Below are 25,317 nucleotides of genomic sequence, written 5' to 3' on the forward strand. Positions count from 1 at the left end.
CCTGGTGTTGTGAGGCAGCAGTGCTAACCACTGAGCCACCCTGCCGCCCTGTAACACTGCAATGGCCGGGTATTGAACCTAGGTCAACTGCATGGAAGGCAGCTATGCTCAACACTGTACCATCACTCTGCATATTCTATAGAGAAATATAGTCTTGTTTAATTGCACATTTGGAGACTCCAGAAGTTACCATTAGTTTTCAGGGGAATAATGAAGAGGCATGGTGACAGTTCCACCATCATTACTGCCATACAATCTGGGCCAAACAATACACTGCAGTGAGTCCAACTGTCAGAGCTAGACAAAATCTCATCCATCTATGTATTTAAGCATCTGTCAGAAATCATCTAAATAATATTTGGCTGTTTCCTAAGTCATTTTGTGCATTGTAGTGTAATCCTGCACTTGAAAACAATAATGTGGAAAAAGAAATCATGAATTGCTCTCTTGCTGTCAATGTGAAAAGTTTATCTGTAAGTTTTATACTTAACACTAAATAATAAACAGGGTAAATACTGAGCAAAATGCACGGGAATAGAATAACACATAAATAAGCTTTCAGTATCGTTACAGATAATGTTTATTTATGACATATTCTTCACGTCAAAAATATTAAAGAAAGACATTTTGAGTGCTATTTTGAGAACTGAATGAGCAATATTTGAATGTATTGTTGTTGCACCTTGGTCAGGCTTTTAAGTAAATTTATTTGAATTAAAACAGATCTTGCAGCTCTTGACCTGTTTGTTTCCCTTTTGTCTTTCATTTGTCACCTGACCCTGATCACCCTGAAACTCAGGGCAGTCAAGACTCAATCACATTACTGAGAAGAACATAACAATACCAAGCATGCTTCACAGAAAGGACACTCAATATGGTTTTTCTATGGATACATATTAATTAGAGATTTTGGAAATCAGAGCCCATTGTAGTGAGACACTATTGTTTTTCCCAAAGAACTTGTCATATTTAGTGCCAATTTCATAGTAAATAATAGCATAAGTCTTGACGCATTTCTAGCTATTTGAGTACAAAATGAAGAGCTGTTCTCACAATAGCCCTTTCAGTATGATTCAGCACAGTTCCAGCTACTGACGTGTATACACACTTCATGTATAACCTTCTTGGTCCACAAGTATGCAGTTAGTCAAGGTTCCATGGACTGTACTTCTACCTGATTCTGAGTTATGCCAAGTTTTTCAGAGGGTTTGTTGCCATGAGGCTTAGTGGGTTTTCCCTCTGTATCTGACCATTCTTGCCTCAATAATTATCTACCACACTCCTATGATATCTCTCATGTCCAATTTCCATCCTATCTTACCATGTGCCATTTCTGGAATAACTTATCACTCAGCTGATATCCGCACAATCCCTTGTGCCCACTTTGAAAGCCTGTGACGTGACCAGAGGAGCACTGTCAGTCTGAAATTGCCCAGGATGGTTGCTGCCAGTGTCTTTGGGACACCGCAAAAGCAGGGTCCTAGTGCTTTTGCTGGAAATGTGGCGGCCACATAGGGTGCCTTCCTCTCCACAAACCAATCATGGAGGCCACGACAACAGACCATGGCAGCCTCATCTGAGGTTGCTATCTATGTTAAAACACTGTCACCCATCCCGAGGATTACTGAGTGGTGTTGCAGCAAGAAGATCAATGTCCTGCTCCACTTGCTAGGGTAAGTATCACCATCTACTCTCTGATAGCTCACACTATTGTATCTCTGCTACTGTACCCACCTCCAATCAAGGCTCATGCTGTACCACTCTCATTATCACATGTAACATCTTCCTCATTCGTTGTCAACCAGCCCAGTACCCACACTATTGACTCTGTGTGCCCTCTGTGATGCTTACACACATGACCAGGACAGTTCCCACCTGCACCAATCTTAATAGTTACGCCACATACTACCATCGCTCATAATACTTGCCTTTCTCTCATTTCAGGAGGAAAACAGCCCTCAATAAGGCAGCAAAAATCAAGACAAGCGGGGAGCTGGTTAACATTTGGAGAGGTTAGCATTTCATATGTGGAGAGGACCCTGACTCTGGCCACGCTGAGCAAGCGCTGGACTGGTATCAGTGGTTGCCCTTGACCCACTGTGCCAAGAATCCCTGACTAAAGGCTAGCTCCCTTGGTTTGGCTGGGGCTTGCTGACAACCCTGACTAGCTTCATTCCTTTGTGCTTGTGTTAAACAGCACAAAAAGACAAGGCAATGAAAGGAAGTAATGCTGTTAACATCCAGGGAGGCTCAGAGCGTGTGCATTATGACAATAAGAAAGGAGCCCAGAGATGCAGCCTGTTCCAGCTGATGAGCTGGATGCATGTCCCTGAATGCAGGGTGTCCTTGCTGTAGCATTACCCAGATAGTGCTGGTATTTCCTGAGGTACAGCATTCAAGCGGAGAGCATGCTGCAGCCATGAGGGTTTTTAGAGGCTGGCACATGTTGAACATAGACATTGGCATGGGGTGCAGGTAGCAGGTACTCATGGAGCAAGACATAGTAGTGCCCAGTGTCCAACATAGCGAGTGTTAGGAGCCAGTGACAAGCAGAACCCACCATAGAACTTGATGTTGCGCCAACCTGTCATACTAATCTGAAGCCCATCTAACCTACACTATTCCATGTACATCCATATGCTTGTCCAATGACAACTTAAATGTACTTAAAGTTGACAAATCTACTACCTTTGCAGGCAAAGCATTCCATACCTTACTACTCTCTGAGTAAAGAAACTACCTCTGACATCTGTCCTATATCTATCATCCCTCAATTTAAAGCTATGCCCCCTTGTGCTCACTATCACCATACTTGGAAAAAGGCTCTCCCTGTCCACCCTATCTAACCCTCTGATTATCTTATATGTCTCTATTAAGTCACCTCTCAACCTTCTTCTCTCTAATGAAAACAGCCTCAAGTTCCTCAGCCTTTCCTCGTAAGACCTTCCCTCCATACCAGGCAACATCCTAGTAAATCTCCTCTGCACCCTTTCCAAAGCTTCCACATCCTTCTTATAATGCGGTGACCAGAACTGTACACAGTACTTCAAGTGCGGTCGCATCAGAGTTTTGTACAGTTGTAGCATAACGCCGTGGTTCCGGAACTCGATCGCTCTATTAATAAAAGCTAAAACACTGTATGCCTTCTTAACAACCCTGTCAACCTGGGTGGCAACTTTCAAGGATCTGTGTACCTGGACACCGAGATCTCTCTGCTCATCTACACCACCAAGAATCTTACCATTAGCCCAGTACTTTGCATTCCGGTTACTCCGACCAAAGTGAATCACCTCACACTTGTCTGCATTAAACTCCATTTGCCACCTCTCAATCCAGCTTTGCAGCTTAGCTATGTCTCTCTGTAACCTACAACATCCTTCGTCACTATCCACAACTCCACTGACCTTAGTGTCATCTGCAAATGTACTAACCCACCCTTCTACGCCCTCGTCCCATTCCTCCGCATTGTGTACAATAGCCTACTCTGGGGAACCTTATTGAATGCCTTGCTGAAATCCATATACACCACATGAACCGGTTTACTCTCATCTACCTGTGTGGTCACCTTCTCAAAGAACTCAATAAGGTTTGTGAGGCACGACCTACCCTTCATAAAACCATGCTGACTATCCCTAATCAAATTATTCTTTTCTAGATGATTATAAATCCTATCTCTTATAACCTTTTCCAACACTTTACCAACAACTGAAATAAGGCTCATAGGTCTATAATTACCTGGGTTGTCTCTACTCCCCTTCTTTAACAGGGGAACCACACTTACTATCCTCCAGTCTTCTGGCACTATTCCGTAGATAATGACAATTTAAAGATCAATGCCAAAGGCTCGGCAATACTGTTGAAAAATATTCATTAAGTGTTTCCCCTATCTCCTCTGACTCCACATACAACTTCCCACTACTATCCTTGATTGGCCCTAATCTTACTTGCATCATTCTTTTATTCCTTAAATACCTATAGAAAGCCTTGGGGTTTACCCTGATCCTATCCGCCAACAACTTCTCATGTCTCCTCCTGGCTCTTCTGAGCTCTCTCTTTAGATCTTTCCTGGCTATCTTATAACTCTCAAGCGCCCTAACTGAGCCTTCACATCTCATCCTAACATAAGCCTTCTTCTTTCTTTAGACCAGAGATTCCATTTCTTTCGTAAACCATGGCTCCTTCGCTCTACAGCTTCCTCCCTACCTGACAAGTACATACTTATCTAGGACACACAGGAGCTTTTCCTTGAATAAGCTCCACATTTCTAATGTGTCCATCCCCTGCAGTTTCCGTCTCTGTCCTATGCTTCCAAAATCTTGCCTAATCGCATGCCCCAGCTGTAGCTTTTGCCCAGTGGTATACACTTATCCCTTTCTATCACTAAAGTAAACATAACAGAATTGTGATCACTATCACCAAAGTGTGCTCACCTACTTCCAAGTCTAACACCTGGCTGGGCTCATTGCCCAGTACCAAATCTAAAGTGGCTTCACTCCTTGTTGGCCTGTCTACATACTGTGTCAGAAAGCCCTCCTGCACACACTGGGCAAAAACTGACCCATCGAGAGTACTCGTGCATGCTTTGGTTTCTTTGTTAAGTTTGCCCAAATTCTATCTTATTTGGTATGTTTGGCAGGATGGGAGGATGGATATTAATGAAGCATGCTAGACTGTTAGCGAAGCATTCAACAGCATTTCTTACCTGTCCCTGATTACCCTTGAGAAGTTGGTGGTGAGCTGCCTTCCCTTCCCATACCTTTCCGCCTTCCGCAAAGACCGTTCCCTCCGTGACTACCTGGTCAGATCCACGCGCCCCTACAATCCACACTTCCATCCTGGCACCTTCCCCTCCACCGCAGGAACTGCAAAACCTGCGCCCACACCTCCTCCCTCACCTCCATCCAAGGCCCTAAAGGAGCCTTCCACATCCATCAAAGTTTTACCTGCACATCCACTAATAACATTTATTGCATCCGTTGCTCCCAATGCAGTCTCCTCTACATTGGGGAGACTGGGTGCCTCCTAGTTGAGCGCTTTAGGGAACATCTCTGGGACACCCGCACCAATCAACCACACTGCCCTGTGGCCCATTATTTCAACTCCCCCTCCCACTCTGCCGAGGACATGGAGGTCCTGGGCCTCCCTCACCACCAGATGCTTGGAAGAAGAATGCCTCATCTTCTGCCTCGGAACACTTCAACCCCAGGGCATCAATGTGGACTTCAACAGTTTCCTCATTTCCCCTTCCCTCACCTCACCCTAGTTCCAAACTTCCAGCTCAGCACTGTCCCCATGACTTGTCCTATCTGCCTATCTTCTTTTCCACCTGTTCACTCCACCCTCCTCCCTGACCTATCACCTTCATCCCCTCCCCCACTCACCTATTGTACTCTATGCTACTTTCTCCCCACCTCTACTCTCCTCTAGCTTATCTCTCCACGCTTCAGGTTCTCTGCCTTTATTCCTGATGAAGGGCTTTTGCCAGAAACATCGATTTTGCTGCTCCTTGGATGCTGCCTGAACTCTGTGCTCTTCCAGCACCACTAATCCAGAATCTGGTTTCCAGCACCTGCAGTCATTGTTTTTGCCTTCTTGTACCGCTGCAGTCTTTGTGCTGGTGGTAGACCCATAATGCCCTTCAAGAGATAATTCCAGGATTTTGACCCAACAACAATGAAACAATTGTGATATATTTCCAAGTCAGGATGATGAGTGGTTTGGAGGGGAACTTGCAGGTGATGTATCCGCTGCCCTCGACCTTCTAGATTGAATTAGTTGCAGGCTTTTTGTAAACATCTGTCAAAGGATCTTTGGTGAATTTCTGCAGTGCATGTTGTAGTTAATATACACTGCTGTTACTGAGCATTGCTGGTGGAGGGAGTGGATGTTTGTGAAGTTAGTGGATGTGGTGCCATACAATAAGGTCATTACAGCTAAATAGTGAGCTAGAAATTTAGACTTTAAGTCCAATAAGGCAGATTTATACGTATATAAAAAGCATTTTAAACCCAATGAATTTGTAATTCTTTCTGCTGAATTGTAAGGAAGAGTACCAAAAAGAAAGATACAAATCTGCAGGTACTTTTAATCAGCCTGCTCAGAGATGTTAAGACACACCTTAGGAGCAGATGGGATTTGAACACAGTCCTCTTACTAATTTGAAAGTAGGGACATTACCATGGCACCACAAAAATCCCTCTACACTGGCTAAAACTGTATTCGCTTCCTTCCTGGCCACCATCACCACACCCAGCATGCATAGCAGGCAGGTCAAATAATCTGGAATCATTTCCAAGAGGTATTGGCACTTTATGGACCAGGAGAAGTGAAAACTTGAAAGAAAATCAGATGTTTTAATTATTCCACTGTTGTAACATTTATTTCCATAATGCTATTCATGTAATAAAGATGGTTGTTTCAGTGTTTTGTTTTGCACAGTTGACATGCTATTACAGGAGGGTTCTACAAGTTCAGGAAATAACAAGTGCACATTCCATGATGTACTTCCTGAAAGTGCTTTTGGAACCACACAATAAACCTTTTCCAAGGTCCTTGCTTCATGTTTTAAAATTACACAGCCCTGCATTTATAGAGGAATTGGAAAACTGAAAAAAAAATTCAGACAATGAAACAAAAGTATGAGATTTTGAAGAAAAATACATCTGATTAACATGCCCACACCAAACAAATGGAAAACTGTAAAAGGTGAACAAAAATAGGATTTCACACTAATTCAATAACTTGTTGATGTGCCAGGGACAGTAATGTTTACTGGAAACACCCATTACATCAGCTGGTGGAGCAAGGCCAAAGCTGTGCTGATTTTGTAACAATGCACAAGGTTTTCTTCAATGTGCTGAAAGATAACTTTGCCCGTCATATTTACCTCAACTGCAATTGATTTCTTCTGCCGCATCTGTCAATCTGCTGTCTAATCCTGATCAGATTTGCAAAGCTGTCTCAAATTGTTCCCCAAATTTATTCCAATTTATCAAGAGGGAGCAAAATGGGTATTATTCTATCTTGTGTTTTAGGTCAATATGACATCCTGCACATTGAAATACTGGAGTATCTTGGTCTATGAATGTCTGCACATATACTGTCTCTTGAGTCTTATCGTTACCTAAAAGTCAGGCTCTTCAACTCATTATGTCCTGCAACACTTTTTTATTTACATCTGAAGAGGTTAGGTTATCAGGTGCACTGTTCTCATGTATCATGTAACACCTTTCTTCACTTCTTCAGTGTACACTAGTGTCCTTTCTTTAGGTGATGTCAGTCATGTGATCAGTAACATCATCATAATTTACAGGAATCTCATTATACAACATCTGAACTGACAGAGGAATTGTTAAATACAGGTACAGTTACATTTAAAAGACATTTGGACAAGTACATGAATGGGAAAGTTTTGGGGGACTAGGGATCAAATGCAGACTAGTGGGACTAGTTTAGCTTGGGAACATGGTTGGCATAGCCTAGTCAGACCATGGAGTGTGCTTCCATGCTGTGTGACTCTATGACTCGACGACCTGCCCCTCAAGTTTCTCTCTACTTTGGTTTACATACTTCTAGCAGGTTACTGTCACTTGCTTACATAGTCTCTGTAATTATTAACATCACTATTACCATTATCACTGTTATCACTATTAGGATCACTTCCCTTCAATGTCTGAATCTCACAGGCTCAGTGGGCGGCACGGTGGCACAGTGGTTAGCACTGCTGCCTCACAGCGCCTGAGACCCGGGTTCAATTCCCGACTCAGGCGACTGACTGTGTGGTGTTTGCACGTTCTCCCCGTGTCTGTGTGGGTATGCTCCGGTTTCCTCCCACAGTCCAAAGATGTGCGGGTCAGGTGAATTGGCCATGCTAAATTGCCCGTAGTGTTAGGTAAGGGGTAAATGTATGGGTGGGTTGCGCTTTGGCGGGTCGGTGTGGATTTGTTGGGCCGAAGGGCCTGTTTCCACACTGTAAGTAATCTAATCTGGAACTCTGACTGGACCTCCTGATTTGGTTCACTTGGGTTCAATGCTTGTGCCTGGAATTGTTGTACCAGACTGTGCACTGTCTGATTTTTGAAAGTGTCCAATGGGCCACACTTACAGCACTCAGCACCTCCTGCTGGCTATTTGTGCTCGTGATTCTATTTTGAACCATATCTTGTACAGTCTACTATGGGCCTCTGACATCGATTCCTTTGGTGGACTTTCAGGAAGGTTACTTTGCTAACTGGGGCCTTTTCTTAGACTGTGTTGAAAGAATGCCTGAAGTTTTCTCAGAGTACTGATCAGGTTTGAGCCCTGATTTCTGCCGACATTAAATGTTAGCTCGAATAATCTCAAAAACTTCTTATCTATCCCACTGCCTACTGTACAGTTTCTCATTAATTTATCCTCCATAGCTCAGTACCACCTTATTAGATAACATGAATCCATTACACAGCCTTCTATTTTTTACTCAGTTCACTGAGTAAATCTTAACCATTCTAGCACTAAATTTCTTTTAGGTCAAAAGTACATATTAATTTTGTCAATGCATCATGCTCTATAGTAGTTTCTTCTATGCGTTGTTTTACTAGAACATCATCAGCTATTGGACCTCCAGAATATAAAAATGTACTGACTTAATGGGGTTGCCTGTTTTTTTGTAAGCCTGAAACCACTCTATAATGCTGAAAAAGCTGCTCCCAGAGCTGCAACTTTTCACCTCCTTGAAACATTTTTGAACCTGTTCCACCATTCATTATGATCAATGTTGATCATCCAACTCAATAGGCTGTTCCTGCTTTATCCCCATATCCTTTCACCACTTTAGCCCTGAGTGCTATATCTAACACCCTGAAATCATACAATGTTTGATCTCAATTGCTTTCTGTGGTACCAAATTCCGCAGGCTCTGGATGAGGAATTTTTCCTATCTCAATTCTAAATGGTTTTACTTTATATCCTTAGATTGTGACCACTGGTTCTGAGTTCCTCCACCATCAGGAACATCTTTCCTGCATCTACCCTTCTAGATTTTTACAAGTTTCTATGACATTCCCACTCATTCTTCTGAATTTCAATGATTACAATCCTAAGTGATTCAATCTAACCTCATATGTGAGTCCTGCCTTTCCAGAAATCAGTCTGGAAAACCTTCACCATACTCCCTCTATGGCAAGAGCCTCCGTCCCCAGATAAGGAGACCAAAACCGCATATGATATTCCATCTGCAGTCTCAGCAATGCCCTGTATAATTGCAGCAAGACATCCCTTCTTCTGTACTCAAATTCACTTGTTATGAAGGCCAATATACCATTTGCCTTTTTCTCCACCTGCTGTACTTGCATATTTATCTTCAGTGACTGGTGTACAAGCAATTCCTGATGAAGGGCTCTTGTCCAAAACATCGATTCTCCTGCTCCTCAGATGCTGCCTGACCAGCTGTGCTTTTCCAGCACCACACTCTTCAACTCTGGTGTACAAGCACACTCAGGTCTCATTGCACATGCCTTTCCTTCAATTAACAGTCATTTAATTAATAATCTGCCTGCCTGATTTATCCAGAAAAGTGGATAAACTCATATTTATTCACATTACACTGCATTTGCCTTGCATTTGCCCTCTCACTCACTCTCGGCCTTTCACACTGTTGTGGTAATGGCAGGGTCTCTACCAGATTTGGATGAGTATTTTTTTTTCTTCTGACTGTTGGCGTGCTTTGATCCTTGTTTTCATTCTCCAGAATATTAACAGTTTATGGCTAGAGTTGAAAATCTTCCAAGAGTCTGTTTCTCACCTTTCAAAGTCTTCCCACACTATAGCATTGCTATTGAAATCTACCAAGGTCTTTCCTCTGCCTTTGGAGTTTTCTACCTTTTCAATTTTTTTCAATGCCTAATTCTGCGATCAGAATCTTCCTGCTCTTTTCTTCAGCTGCACCTTCAATGTCTTCTGAGGCCCTGAACTGCTTTTAGAGTCTTCCGTCTTTGGCTGGTTCACATGAAATCTCATTTAACTTCAGATCCTGACTTTGGAGCTCCCATCATTTTTCATCAATAAGGCAACTTGCACATTGAGATACTGGTCTGGAGTAGCTTGGACTATGGGTGCTTATACATATAGCCTGTCCCTGAGGCTGCTTGCTCCTTATATCTAAGCTAGTGATTATTGAACTGAAATGCTCTGAAAGGGCTAGTTCTTGAATACAGTAAGTGATAGTTCCAATGAGGGGTTACTGGACTCAAAACTTTAACTTTTTTTTATTCATTCATTTGTGGGGTGTGGGTGTTGCTGGCTGGCCAGCGTTTACTGCCTGTCCCTAGTTGCGCTTGAGAAGGTGTGGGTGAGCTGCCTTCTTGAACCACTGCAGTCCACCTGCTGTTGGTTGACCCACAATGCCATTAGGGAGGCAATTCCAGGATTTTAACCCATCGTCAATGAAGGAACAGCAATATATTTCCAAGTCAAGATGGTGAATGGTTTGGAGGAGAATTTCATGGTGGTGGTGTTCCCATATATATTCTACCGTTGTCCGTTGAGATGGAAGCAGTCGTGGGTTTGAAAGTTGCTGTCTGAGGATCTTTGGTGAATTTCTGCAATACATCTTATAGATAGTACACGCTGCTGAGTGTCAGTGGTGGAGGAAGTAAATGCTTGTTGTTGCGGTGCCAGTTAAGCAGACTGCTTTGTCCTGGATGTTGTCTAGCTTCTTGAATGTTGTTGGGGCTACAGTCAACCATGCAAGTGGGAAGTATTCCATCGTACTCTTGACTTGTGCCTTGTAAATGGTGGAAAGGCTGTGGGGAGTCAGGGGGTGAATTACTCACCGGAGTATTCCTAGCCTCTGACCTGCTGTTGTAGTCACTGTGTTTATGTGGTGAGTCTAGTTGAGTTTCTGGTCAATGACAACCACCAGGATGTTGATTGTGGGGGTTTTGGTGATGGTAACACCATTGAATATCAAGGGTGGTGGCTGGATTGTCTCTTATTGGTGGTTTTATTGGTAACAGTCATAGCTGACATTTGTGTGGCACAAATGTTACTTGCCACTTGTCAGCCCATGGATTCCTAATGAAGGGCATCTGCCCAAAACGTCGATTCCCCTGCTGTTCGGATACTGCCTTACCTGCTGTATTTTTCCAGTACCACACTCTCGACACTGAGCTCCAGCATCTGCAGTCCTCACTTTCTCGAAGCCTGGATATTGGCCCAATCTTGTAGCATTTGAACATGGACTGCTTCAGTATCTGAGGAGTCATGAACGGTGTGGAACATTGCATAATCATCAATGAACATCCCCAATTCTGACCTTATGATGAAGCAGCTGAAGATGGTTGGACCGAAGACCCTACCCTGAGGAACTCCTGCAGAGATGTCTTGGAGCTGAGATGATTGACCTCCAATAACTATGACCATCTTCTGATGTGCTAGATATGACATGAACCACTGGAAAGTTTGCCCCTGACTTCCCATTGATTCCAGTTTCATAGAGCTCCTTGAAACCACACTCGGTTGAATGCAGCCTTGATGACAAGGGCTATCACTCCCACCTCACCTCTGGAATTCAGCTCTTTTATCCATGTTTGAACCAAGGCTGTAATGGGGTCAGGAGCTGAGTGGCCCTGGTGGAATCCAAACTGGGCATCACTGAGCAGGTGCTGCTTGATAGCACGGTTGATGACACCCTCCATCATTTTACTGATGATCTCGAGTAGCCTGATGGGACGGTAATTGGCTGGGTTGGATTTGTCCTGAGTTTTATGTACAGGACATACTTGGGCAATTTTCCACTCTATCAGGTAGATGGTAGTGATTTAACTGTACTGGAACAGCTTGGCTAGGGAAACGGAAAGTTCTGGAGCATAAGTCTTCAGTCCTCTTGCTAGAATGTTTCCTTGATAGCACGTGGAGTGAATCAAATTGGCTGAAGACTGGTATCTGTGATGCTGGGGACCACAGGAGGAGGCCAACATGGATCATCCACTTGGCACTTCTGGCTGATGATTGCTATGAAAGCTTCAGCCTGATCTTTTGCACCAATGTGTTGGGTCTTCCATCAGTGAGGATGAGGATATTTGGGGAGCCTCTTCCTCCAGTGAGTTGTTGAATCATCCACCACCATTCATGAATGGATGATGCAGGACTGTAGAGCTTAGATCTGATCCATTGGTGTTGGAATTGCTTAGCTCTGTCTCTCGAGGAAGTCAATCTGGGTGTTCACCAACAGGAAACTGTGGATGAATCAGGACATACAGAACCTACCAAAAACCAGGTGTGAGGCCTTCAGATCAGGAGATCCACTCAAATATAAGGAATCCAAATATGACCTTTGCAGAGCCATTAAGACAGCCAAGGACCAATACGGATCCAAACTAGAGACTCAGACAGACAACCGGTGACTATAGCAAGGACTGAATGACATCACAGGTTCTAAAAAGAGATAGTTCAAGATAGCAGACGATGACATATCCCTCCCAGATCATCTCAACGCCTTCTATGCTCTCTTTGAGCAGAATTTCAGCGGAGAGGTAACACCTATTCCAATAAGTCCTGATGAACCTATCCAAACAGTCACTGCATCAGACATCAGATCAACTTTCCTTCGTGTGAATCTAAGGAAAGCGATGGGACCAGACGGAGTACCACGCCGTGCACTTAGAGCATGCGCAGATAAACTGGCAGAGGTCTTCTCGAACATCTTCAACCTCTCCCTGCAGCAGGCCACTGTCCCTGTCTGTTTCAAGAGGGCCAACATCATCCCTGTGCCTAAGAAGGCTCATGTAGCTTGTCTCAATGACTACCACCCAGTGGCCCTAACTTTGGTGGTCATGAAATGATTTTAAAGGTTGGTCATGGCATTAATCAACCCCAGCCTTCCCACTACTCTTGACCCACTCTAATTTGCCTATCAGACCAACAGATTCATGTCACAGGTGCCATATCACTTGCCTTTCATTCCTCCCGAGAACATCTTGACACCAAGAACAGAGACTTAAGAATCCTACTCATTGAATCCTTCAACACTATTATCCCCTTGAGACTGATTACTAAACTTAGTGATCTCATACTAAGTCCCACTCTCTGCAACTGGATCCACAGTTTCATGACCCAGAGGCCACAATTACAGTGAAGCTTGGGGACAATATTTCATCCTCACTAACACTCAACATTGGAGCCCCCAGGGATGCGTACTCAGCCCCCTACTTCATTCACTGTATACCCACGACTGCATCACCAAATACTAGACTAATGTCATTTACAAGCTCACTGGTGACACCACCATAGTTGGTCGAATTTCAGATGGCGATGGAACAGACTACAGATGGGAGGTGGAAGACCAGGAAACATGGTGCACTGAGAACAACCTAGCTCTCAATGCTGGCAAAACCAAGAAACTCATTAATGACGTTTGGCGAGATGTTACTCATGCCCCTCAACACATTAATAACACAGAGGTGGAACGAGTGGAGAGTGTTAAACTCCTGGGAGTGGTCATCCACAACAATGGACTCTTCATGTGGATGCACTGGTTACAAAGGCCCAACAATGTCTCTTCTTCCTCAGGCAGCTGAGGAAATTTAGCATAAGGCGAATACTTGTGCCAACATTTATAGGTGTGCCATCGAGAGCATTCTGTCTGGATGTATCACTACCTGGTATGGTAACTGTACCTTTCAGGATCAGAGACGGTTACAGAGAGTGGTGAACTCGGCTGGATAATCACTAAATAAAAAGTGAGGTCTGCAGATGCTGGAGATCAGAGCTGAAAATGTGTTGCTGGTTAAAGCGCAGCAGGTCAGGCAGCATCCAAGGAACAGGAAATTCGATGTTTCCTGATGAAGGGCTTGTGCCCGAAATGTCGAATTTCCTGTTCCTTGGATGCTGCCTGACCTGCTGCGCCTTAACTAGCAACACATTTTCAGCGTGGATAATCACAAAGGCTAACCTCCCATCTATAGAATCCATCTACCAAGACGGTGTCAAGGAAAAGCTGCCAGCATTCTCAAAGATCCATCCCACCCTGGAAATGTTTTTCTACAACCTCTACCGTAGGGGAGAAGGTACAGAAGCCTGAACACACGCACCAGCTGGTTTCACAACAGTTTCTACCCTTCTGTTGTTAGAATACTGAATGGACTCACAAACTGTTAACGTTCACCTGTAACTGTGTTTTTGTTTTTGCCACTGTTTACCTATTATTTACTATCTATGCTACTTAACTCTGTGATCTGCTTGTATTGCTCGCAAGACAAAGCTTTTCACTGTGCCTCAGTACATGTGAAAATAAATTCAATTCAATTCAACCATTTGCTGCTTATGCTGCTTGACCTGCAGGTAGTCCTGTTTGGTGGCTTCACCAGGTTGACAGCTCATCTTTGGGTAGGCCCGGTGCTACTCCTGGAATATCCTCCTGTACCCTCCATTGAACCAGGGTTGATCCCCTGGCTTGATGGTAATGGTTGAGTGGGTGATATGCCAGGCCATGAGGTTACAAGTTGTGCTGGTGTACAATTCTGTTGCTGTTGATGACCCACAGTGCCTCATGAATGCCAGTCTTGAGTTGCTAGATCTATTTGAAGTCTGTCCCATTTAGCACAGTGATAGTGTCACACATGATGAAGGTTATTCTCAACGTGAAGGTGGGAATTTGTCTCCCTGTGTGGTGGTCACTCTTACTGTTACTGTCATGGACAGATGCATCTGCAACTGTTAGATTGGTAAGGATGAGGTCAAGTATGTTTTTCTGTGAAGTTGATTCCCTCACCACATGCTGCAGACTCAGGCTATGTCCTTTAGGGCCTGACCAGCTGCCACACCACTCTTGGTCGTGGAGATTGAAATCCCCACCCAGAGTACATTTTGTGTCCTTGTCATCCTTGGTGTTTCCTTCAAGTGTTGTTCAATGTGGAGGAGTACTGATTCATCAGCTGAAGGAGGACCGTACATGGTAATCAACAGGAGATTTCTTTGCTCATGTTTAATCTGAAGTCATGAGGCTTCAATGTTGATGTCAGTGATGTCTGGGACATTGTCTGTAAGATATGATTTTATGAGTGTGACTATATCAGGCTATACTTGTCTGCGAGACAGCTCTCCCAATTTTGGCACTAGCCCCCTGACATTAGTGAGGAGGATTAGTGAGGTCGACAGAGCTCTTTCTGCTTTTGCCTTTTCCAGTGCCTAGCTCGATGCCAAGATGACCCATCCGGTTTCATTTCTTTGAGGCTTGGTAGTGATTGGTACAACTGAATGGCTTGTTAGGTCGTTTCAAAGGGCAATTGAGTATCAAATACATTGTTGTGGGTCTGGAGTCACATGTAGGCCAGTCCAGGTGAGGATGGCGGATCTCCTTTCCTGAAAGACATTAATGAAGCAGATGGGTTTTTCTGACAATTGTCAATGAGTTCAGGGTCACCAGCAGATCCTTAATTCCAGATTTATTTTTAAATTCAAACACCACCATCTGCCATAGTGGGACTCAAACCAGATTCCCAGAACATGGGTGTCTGAGGTAATAATCTAGCAATAATACCACTAGGCTATCGCCTTCCCATTTCCATGAGCACAGAGACCCGTTGGGTTTCTCCAGCAGCTTCTGTTTTTGTTTCAAATTTCTAGCATGCCTTTTTTTAATTGAAGTGATATTTTTCCCCTGCTGGATGACATTGGTTTTTGCTCTGATCTTCACTTGAAGTAACCATGAGAGAGAATTAATCCAGTTTGCAGACAGAATATGAAGGCATGAAGAAAATGATAGTGATAAGCAGTTATTATTTGGAAAAGTGAAATAAATGGTGCAAAACTGCCTTCATTGTTTGAAGGAAATTTGCAGAGACTACTACTGATTCAAACAGTTTCAATATCTTTAGTAGAAATGAAGGAATTGAATTATTCTGTTCAGTTGTTTTCTGCAAGTGATCAAAATTAAAAGAGTGAACTATTAAAATTGGCTAAGTAAAATTAAAATATTGTGACTGCTGATTTATTTGAATGGTGTAAGAGTAAAAATGCTTCGACATGTTGTTTCACATTAACAATGATGCAGATTCTACTGCTCGGACAATAAGACATCACGCTAATCCTTTAGCATTCATGGGCATTGTGGGGATACTGATTCAATGCCATCATTATGTGGACCTGCCCTGTAACACAGCCACATGCTATCCAGTTATGCTTTGTGCAGGGACAATAATATACAGGGAACTGATACCTCATATCTGTGGTTCTAGAGCTGCACAGGAACTGAAATAAGTTTGAATATGACTAGCAACTGAATCATTCACTGAAGATTTTTTTCAGAGATTGGTCAATCTCACAAAGATTTCTGGAACAGGGTAAGACAATTGGCCAACAGTAAAAGCCTGTTCAGCAAATTCCTTTACTGCACGTTTTGCTGATGTTCATGGCAATGACGATGCTGTTGGCCATCAAAACATCAAGTTACGTTATCTTACAATGTTGACCAAGGCATACTGTGTTCTTGAGGGGAGATGGAGTGATCAAGAGTATTTTTCAAATAACAGAAACTAACAAGAATCAGTGATGGGATTCTACTGCATGTGGGTGCAATTGTATTGTTCAATATTATTTTTAGTGTGCTCATTTGGAATTCCTTTTGTGAATTTAGCAAAATGTCAAACATTTAAACTAACACTCGAGCAAATTTTTACCTTAAAACTGCACTGTGCAATTTCATCACTGGGAGTACTGTACACACCACTGTTTAAATAGTTTTATCTGTAAACTGCAGAAATGTACGCGCTGAATAATAAATTAATTTTTTCTGTAAGATTATTGCCCTGCATTATATAGTGTAGCGGACATATCTAGTAGCTTTTTAACTCTTGCAATGCAAGAGGATCTTGACCAGTGACTTAATAAGGTAAATTCTAACATGCTGCAGCGAAAATGAAATTATTTCTCATTACATTTTCCAAGTTAAAAATTTAAAGAAGTTTGTCTGACAACGATAAAAGCAAAGTGTTGGAAATTTGAAATAAAAAATAGGAAGTGCTGGAGAAACTCAGCAGGTCTGGCAGCATCTCGATGCAACATGTTGATCTTGAAACATTAAATCTATTTCTTTATTCATGGATGCTGTTAGACCTGCTGAGTTACTCCAGCACTTTTGGTTTTATTATTGTCAAACAATGATGCTTTGCAGTCCTATCTTCTTAATGATTTTGCACATTTGTTATTTCTCCCATTAAAAATATAACATCAATTAAAGAGCGCAAATTCATTAGTTTTCTCTGTTCACAGCTCAGCTCAAAATTACTTCAATCTTCAGACTTGTGTAATGATAAAGGAATGGTTACTGCCACCTAGTGTTCTTTTCAAATATTGCATACAATCGTATAACTTTTGATGTAAGACAGCTATTAGTGAAGTTATTTGTTCTGCCTTACTTAATAAACTTTTTACCATTGAGGGAGTAACTTTGTGCAAGGCCACGTCTATTTTACACTGACAGGAATATTCCTGTGAGTCTGGATGAATTAAGACTCTTTTTAAATTCATGCAGTGAATTGCACAAATCAAACCACACACAAACAAGTCAAATTTCCCAAACCCTGAGACAAATGATATACAGCAACTGAGGATGATAATAAGGATTTTCATTTTTAAATGCTTGAATCTTCAGCACACAAAAAAACTTGGTTTAAAACAAGATGAGCCTTTAATTCCTATACTAGTTTTCTAAGAATGATTTAGTGTTCAACAAGGTCTTAACATATTATCTTGGACCCTTACCAAAAACCAGGAGTGAGCATTAGCATCTTTGGACATTTCAACAATACTTCCTGAAGTCGTATTACTGGGGAAAATTCCTGAAAAAACAGCAGTGGAAAGATATTCATTTTTTATTACAAGAAATGGATTGCCCAAATAAATATAATAAAGTCAAGGTTAGAGGTTTTATGTGACTATTCAAATAAATAATAAGACCATAAGACCATAAGACATAGGAGTGGAAGTAAGGCCATTCAGCCCATCAAGTCCACTCTGCCATTCAATCATGGCTGATGGGCATTTCAACTCCACTTACCCGCATTCTCCCCGTAGCCCTTAATTCCTTGTGACATCAAGAATTTATCAATCTCTACCTTGAAGACATTTAGCGTCTCAGCCTCCACTGCACTCTGCAGCAACGAATTCCACAGGCCCACCACTCTCTGGCTGAAGAAATGTCTCCGCATTTCTGTTCTGAATTTACCCCCTCTAATTCTAAGGCTGTGTCCACGGGTCCTAGTCTCCTTGCCTAATGGAAACAATTTCCTAGCGGCCACCCTTTCCAAGCCATGTATTATCTTGTAAGTTTCTATTAGATCTCCCCTTAATCTTCTAAACTCCAATGAATACAATCCCAGGATCCTCAGCCATTCCTCGTATAATGACAATAAAATAATTTGCATCTGTGCCTTATCATCCACAATTTCAAAGAGCATTGGAAAGCCAGCATCAAACTTTAAAAACCATGATTAGAGCTTATTTTCAGGAGTCTCCTAATGATTGGGATAACCTAATTCCTTTGTTAGTATTTGCCATTAGGGATGCCCCTAATGAGTCCACGGGACTTTTTAACTGAAATACAGATACGTGGCCAGAGGATTCCTTAAATTAATTAAATAAACAACTATAAACCAGAGCACAGAGATTACATTTCCAACTTCTGTGTTGAGGCTTTGAGAAAAATCTAATCAAAGTCAGTGAGGATTAGCCAAAAAATGGTAAACTGCTCACAAACAATAAATATTAGAACAGATTAAAAAAAGGCCAAAGTTTGGAATTTTCTTGCAGACAAGGTGTCAATATTGTTACTTGTTTCTGGAGAACTATTAAAAGCAAGTCAAGGCTGAATAGCTGGAGTGCCAGAGGCTGAGGGGTGACCTTATAGAGGCTTATAAAACCATGAGGAGCATGGATAGGGTAAATAGGCAAGGTCTATTCCCCAGGGTAGGGAATTTCAGAACTAGAGGGCATAGGTTTAGGTTGAGAGGGGAAAGATTTAAAACGGACCTAAGAAAGGGGCAACGTTTTCACGCAGAGGTGGTGCATGTATGTAATGAGCTACCAGAGGAAGTGATGGAGGCTGGTATAATTACAATATTTAAAAGGCAAATGAATAGGAAGGGTTTAGAAGGATATGGGCAAAATACTGGCAAATGGGACTAGATTTTTGTAGGATATCTGGTTGACATCGATGAGTTGGACTGAAGGGTCTGTTTCTGTGCTGTACATCTCTGTGACTCAAAGAAACCAAAACTGCTGTGAATTATGTAGTGAGGCCAACTGAGTGTGTTAAAATGATACCATCTTAAAGTGACAGGGATGATTATCAGATGAAGAGTGCAGAAAGAAATAGGGAGTGAAGTAAATATATTGGAGACTGACACAGAAATTGCAAGTTCAATACTTGATGCTCTAGTAATCAGACTGGATAATGGAGGAATTCTTGTAAAGTTGAATGGAACATTATGCTGTCATCTGGAAGACTATCAAACAATAACTCTGAAAAGCTTTAATAGGCTCATATTCTGATGTGTGTAAATACACCAGGGGAAAATTCTTTGGCTATACATAATATAATTAGAGCAACTCATAAAACAAAATTCTTACAGACTCAATCAATTCAATTTAGTCAAAGCGAGGGAAGATGTCAATCTTATGATGGACGATAATACAATTGAATTGAGTCAGTAGCTGGAGCTCACCTCTTGTGAGGTTGTGGATATCAAGTACATCGCAACAACTGTGCATAGATTATTGCAAAGTTAAAATTGGTTTCATACCTGATTGTATGTTTGGTAAACATTACTGAGAAGATTGGATAAGGTTGTTTTGTTATAAGGATATTAAAAGGACTGAAACAGTCAAAGAATTATCAACTTTTCTAACACTGAGTGGACTTTATCAATGTAAAGTCATGTTGGTTGGAGAAAAAACTGCAACGGCATCTTTTTAACAATGAACTAACAAAGTTACTGAAGGATTATGCAATTGTGCTGTATACACAGATGGCTTGGTTGTGTTTGGCCGAATGTGGTAAGAAAACATGCACTTGAACAACTGTTTGATCAGTTATGAAAAGCTCATTTCATCATAAGTTTAGCTAATAGCCAAAAATAAACAACTTATTTGGGTCACACTCTGGGATATGACAAGGTAATACAGAGAAGCAAAATTAATGGCTATCTTAAAGGCTAAGACAAAATGCAAAACTTGCAATCTATTGACATGAATGGATTTATTTGGATGTTTGGCTTGAATTGCAGCATTGTATTTGCTCAACTGACAAGATTCTTAAAGAAAGATGAGAAACTTGAATATATAAAAGGTCAGACTGCCCTTGATGACGTGAAAGCTGTACTGATGACTGCACTGGTTTTAGCAGAACCAAAGTATAAGCCATTTAAAACTACTGTTGATGCCAGTGACATAGCTGTTGGTGCAGTGTTGTTCCAAGAGTTGCTATCCAAGATGGGGGCTAATCACTATATTTATTCTACTTATACAAAGACTTCACTTTGGCAATACTCATTTTACATACACAAAGTTGTTCCATAAATGCAACTTTCTACAATTTTGATTAATGCATACATTTTCTTTAATACTTGCTCTTCATTAGGCATCTGTTATAATATTGTCTTTTCCTGTGACATGAATGATTTTCAAATTATATGGCTGCAGCATTAAACTCCAATGAAACTGTCTTAAATGCTTAGATTAGTGAAAGGACCATAATCCTGGTATAAAAATTCTTTTCAGAGTCGTTAGATATGTAGACTTCAAATCATTGTAGAGCCAATACACAAAACCACTTTCTCCACAGTCAAATATTTCTGTTGACACACACATTTAGTTTGCATGAAATGCTGCAGTTGAATGATTGTTTTCCCAATTTGCTTATTCAATGGGTGTCATTTTTCTGATATGCTGTGTGAAACAGGCAGGGAGAGTGAGTGTTTCAGTCCTTGCCATTATTCTATATTCTTTCTGTCTGATCTGCTCTGTAATATATTTATGTAGTGTTCCCAAGTCTAGGTCCATTGCCTTTTCAAACTGGCAAGTGAGCCTTTCAGATTCTTATTGTTACAATAAGAATGGGACAAGTGATTTGTCTTTTACTGGTTCCATGACTCCATGGGTCACAACATAAATGTAATTGTTCTACTTGGTTCCCAATATGGCCAATCATATGCTTTGTCTATATCAGACTTAAATAAAAAAGATCAATCCATCAATCAGGTTACTACTATAAACACAAAAGTATTGATTTATTAGAAACAAAATTTATTCAATGCTGACACAAAATTGGTTCATACATTTAGTTTGTAATATGAAATTACAAATGTTTACCTCCTATATTATCCAAAACACACATATATTGAGCAAAGGGAAAATGAATTTTTCTCTGCAGAGATTCATTTTGGAAAGTAAAATTGGACTACAATTATGGTGTTACTGTTTATGTTCCTTGCCAAAAAGTCTTCGATCTTGTGGTCAAAAGAATATAGTGTGAAATATTCAGACAGCTGTCATTCTGACATTCTAGTGCACAAAGATGGATGACACCAAATACAAGCAAATGTCTCTGGCATCATTACCAAATAAAGCATTGAGAATTCTTCAGGAAGACCACCAGGCTTCAGGTATCACATTAGTTCCATAACAAGAGGTTTTTAACAATCATGAGAGTTGGGATTGAATTTATTTTTCTTCCTTAGGGTAGCCACCAAGTGAAAAGCCCAAACCATCTCCAAAATAGAAGCTGCACCTTGTCAGTTGTAAATCCAGCCAGGAAGTCTGCAGTTATTATATACCATGAGACTTTTAACATATACTTTATTAAAATAAAGTTCTGTTGTCTTTTTATTAATGCATGTAAAAGAAAATCCAGTTATCCACAACTCTTCTACCTGATCGTTGTACTTCAGAACTTTTAAGAGTTAAAAGAATTTGGCAAAAAGGACCATTACTCATCTAAAATGGCTGCCACAATCACCTGACCACAGATTGAGACAAGTACAGGACACTCGTGAGTAATAAACAAAACTGTCCACAACTGAAATTATCATTTTATCTAAATCTATTAAAATCAGGCAATTAAATCAGTGCCAAGAAATTCACAAGTATGATAATTGCATTAATTGAATTAGAGTGGCTTCATCTTTGACAATTCCATGTACTTAATAGAGTCACAGGGCTGTATTGCATGGAAACAGACCCTTTGATCTTTGGGAGAAAGTGAGGACTGCAGATGCTGGAGATCAGAGCTGAAAATGTGTTGCTGGAAAAGTGCAGCAGGTCAGGCAGCATCCAAGGAACAGGAGAGTCGACGGTTCAGGCATGAGCCCTTCTTCACCTTTGATCTTTGGACCAGATATCTGTCGGCATTGACAAGTTGGACCAAAGAGTCTGCTTCCATGCTATGCAGCTCTGTGACTCTATTAAGTACATAGAATTATCAAAGATGAAGCCACTCTAAGCAATATTTTATCATCCTTGTGAATTTATTGGCACTGACTTAATTGCCTGGTTTTAATATCTTTAGATAAAATGACAATTTCAGTTGTGGACAGTTTGGTTTAGTACACATGAGTGTCCTCTACTTGCCTCAATCTGTCTTCATGTGATTACATAGAACACAGAACAGATTGTGGTGGCCATTTTCCATGAGTGATGGCCCTTTTTGCTAAATTCTTTTAACTCATGAAAGCTCTTAGGTATAATGTTCAGGTGATGGAAGTTGAAATTTGATAGTCCATATTTGCTACTATCATAGCACTAAGAGAAATTCTTTCTTGGAGAGCCTGTCACAGGCAAGATGGGCTGAATGATCTCCTTGTGTGGTCTTATTTTGAACTAATTGATCTGCCAAAGTTGCAGCTGATCTTTTGCATTCTGCCACTACAGTTGCTGTAAAAAAAATTCTCATCCTCCTTACAATTATTTTCCATTGTCCAATTACTCCATCTCATTTTCATTTTAGTTATTCTCAACTGACTTTTACACAATTCCCAGCCCATGCTATTTTTGATTGCTACTAGTCCTAAAATACCTTTTCTTAGCCTTTAGGTTAGTTTTGACCTCCTTATTTAGACACTGGGGTCCTGGTCTTGAATTATTTTTCTCTTGCACTGTATAGTAATCTTCTCAATCAGAACATGAAGCCCCTGGCAAGGAATGTAAACAGTAACACCATAATTGTAATCCAAAAGTTTCAAACCTTTCTGTGTGGGTGATACCCTGAAAATATGAATGCATTTCTAGATATTATTATAAAGGTAGCTTTCCACAGGAACTTGAGAATATAAGTAGGTCATTGTGCTCATTGAGTCTGATCCATCTTTCACTAGGAGCATTGGCTACAGTTTAATTCCATTTACCTGTCTTTCTTCCATATCTCTTGACATATTTGCCAAAACCATTGTTGTTCAAAATTTAAATTGTGTCCCATTCTGGGGAGAGAATCCCAGATTTTCACGATTCTTTGTTTGAAAAATTGTCTCCCAAGTTCATTCCTTAAGAGCTTTGTTGTAATTTTAAGATTCCGGCATATTGCTTTTCTTTAGATTCCCTACAATGCGGAAACAGGCTCTTTGGCCTAACCAGTTCACACTGATCCTCCGAAAAGTAACCCATCCAGACCCGTTTCCTTCTGACAAATGCACCTAGCACTATGGGCAATTTAGCATTGCCAATTCACTTAACCTGCACATCTTTGGACTGTGGGAGGAAACTGGACCACCCGGAGGGAACCCACACAGACGTGGGGAGAATGCACAAACTCCACACAGACAGTCGCCTGAGTAAATTGAACCTGCGACCCTGGTGCTGTGAGGCAGCGGTGCTAGCCACTGTGCCACCTCACATCCTTTGTTCCAGATTCTCCTACTCAAAGGATTACTACCTCTGCTCTATCAACTGCCATTATTACTTTAAGCACTTCCATAAGGCCATTCCTCAATCTTCTAATTTCAGGGAATAAGAGCATGCAACCTGCCCTCTCAGATAAGTTTCAATGTCTAAAATGGAACCCAGTGGGTGGAATCTTATATTGGTCTGAATGACCTAGCCTGTTGAATGATGTGTGGCAGAATCAGGCCACAAGTGTAGCAAGCCCAATCTCAACATGAAGATCACCTCGCTCCAGCTTATATGCTTTTAATAAGTAGCTGAAAAATGTGTTGCTGGAAAAGCACAGCAGGTCAGGCAGCATCCAAGGAGCAGGAGAATTGATGTTTCGGGCATAAGCCCTTCTTCAGGAATGAGGAAGGTGTGCCAAGCAGGCTAAGATAAAAGGTAGAGAGAGGAGGGACTTGGGGGAGGGGGCGTTGGGAATGTGGGAATGTGATAGGTGGAAGGAGGTTAAGGTGAGGGTGATAGGCTGGAGAGGAGGTGGGGGCGGCTTTTGTCTGTGAGTGTTGTCCTGAGCTGGGGTAGGGCCGACTGCAGGGAATGTAGGTAGCGGCGCATGGCTGCAAGTGTGGAGCGGAGGATCCGGAGGGAGCTCTGTTGCTGGAGGTTTCGGATTTGTTGTAGGTACTGGTTGTCCTGGTTGGGTCCAAATTTTGTTGGTCTGAACGTAGTCCGGAGTCCGTGCGGGGTCAGTCGGTTCCGTAGACAGGTGCTGAGGAAGGAGATGTGGCTGTGGTAGCGAATCTGTTTGAGGATGTGGCTGAAGAGCTTTAGGGCAGAGGAGATGACCTGGGGTGTGCAGTGAGAGAGGGACTCACTGAAATCCTTGTAGAGGGAGGAAGAGAGCTTCTTCAAGGGAGGCATCTCCAGCAACACATTTTTCAACTTTAATAAGTAGAGAGGCTAGATTCGTGCTGGGGAAGAGCGAGATACCAACTGATGCTAACTATGGTTAGTACATCTCACCTCATTATTATTCGGACTCCTATCTTAACCAACTCACCAAATAAGCTAGATGTCAGGAAAACTCAGTAATATGTCCAGACTGTGTCCCTGGTGGATTCAGCTCACCTGTTGCTCTGAATGACTTTCATCTTTGGCACGGGCAGTAATTGTTCAGGGCACAGTTCATGGGCACCAGCTGCATGCACCATTCACCTTCAGATAGTGGCATCTAGAACATGCCACCCCCTCATGGCCATCATAGCACCTCCCCAATACACTAGCAGGCCGCTCATGAGGTGCAGACATGCATTGCAGGGTACAATGGCATCTAGCGTTGAGAAGGCTACAGCAGGGATACTTAGTACGCATGGACAAGCATCCAGTTCACAGATTGGACCAGGCTGCAGCTCCATGCTGCTCACTTGCTCTCTTAGCAATTACTCATTTTATGTCTATGTGCATCCT

Source organism: Hemiscyllium ocellatum, chromosome 7 (genome assembly GCF_020745735.1).
Source record: "Hemiscyllium ocellatum isolate sHemOce1 chromosome 7, sHemOce1.pat.X.cur, whole genome shotgun sequence".
Classification (NCBI taxonomy): domain Eukaryota; kingdom Metazoa; phylum Chordata; class Chondrichthyes; order Orectolobiformes; family Hemiscylliidae; genus Hemiscyllium; species Hemiscyllium ocellatum.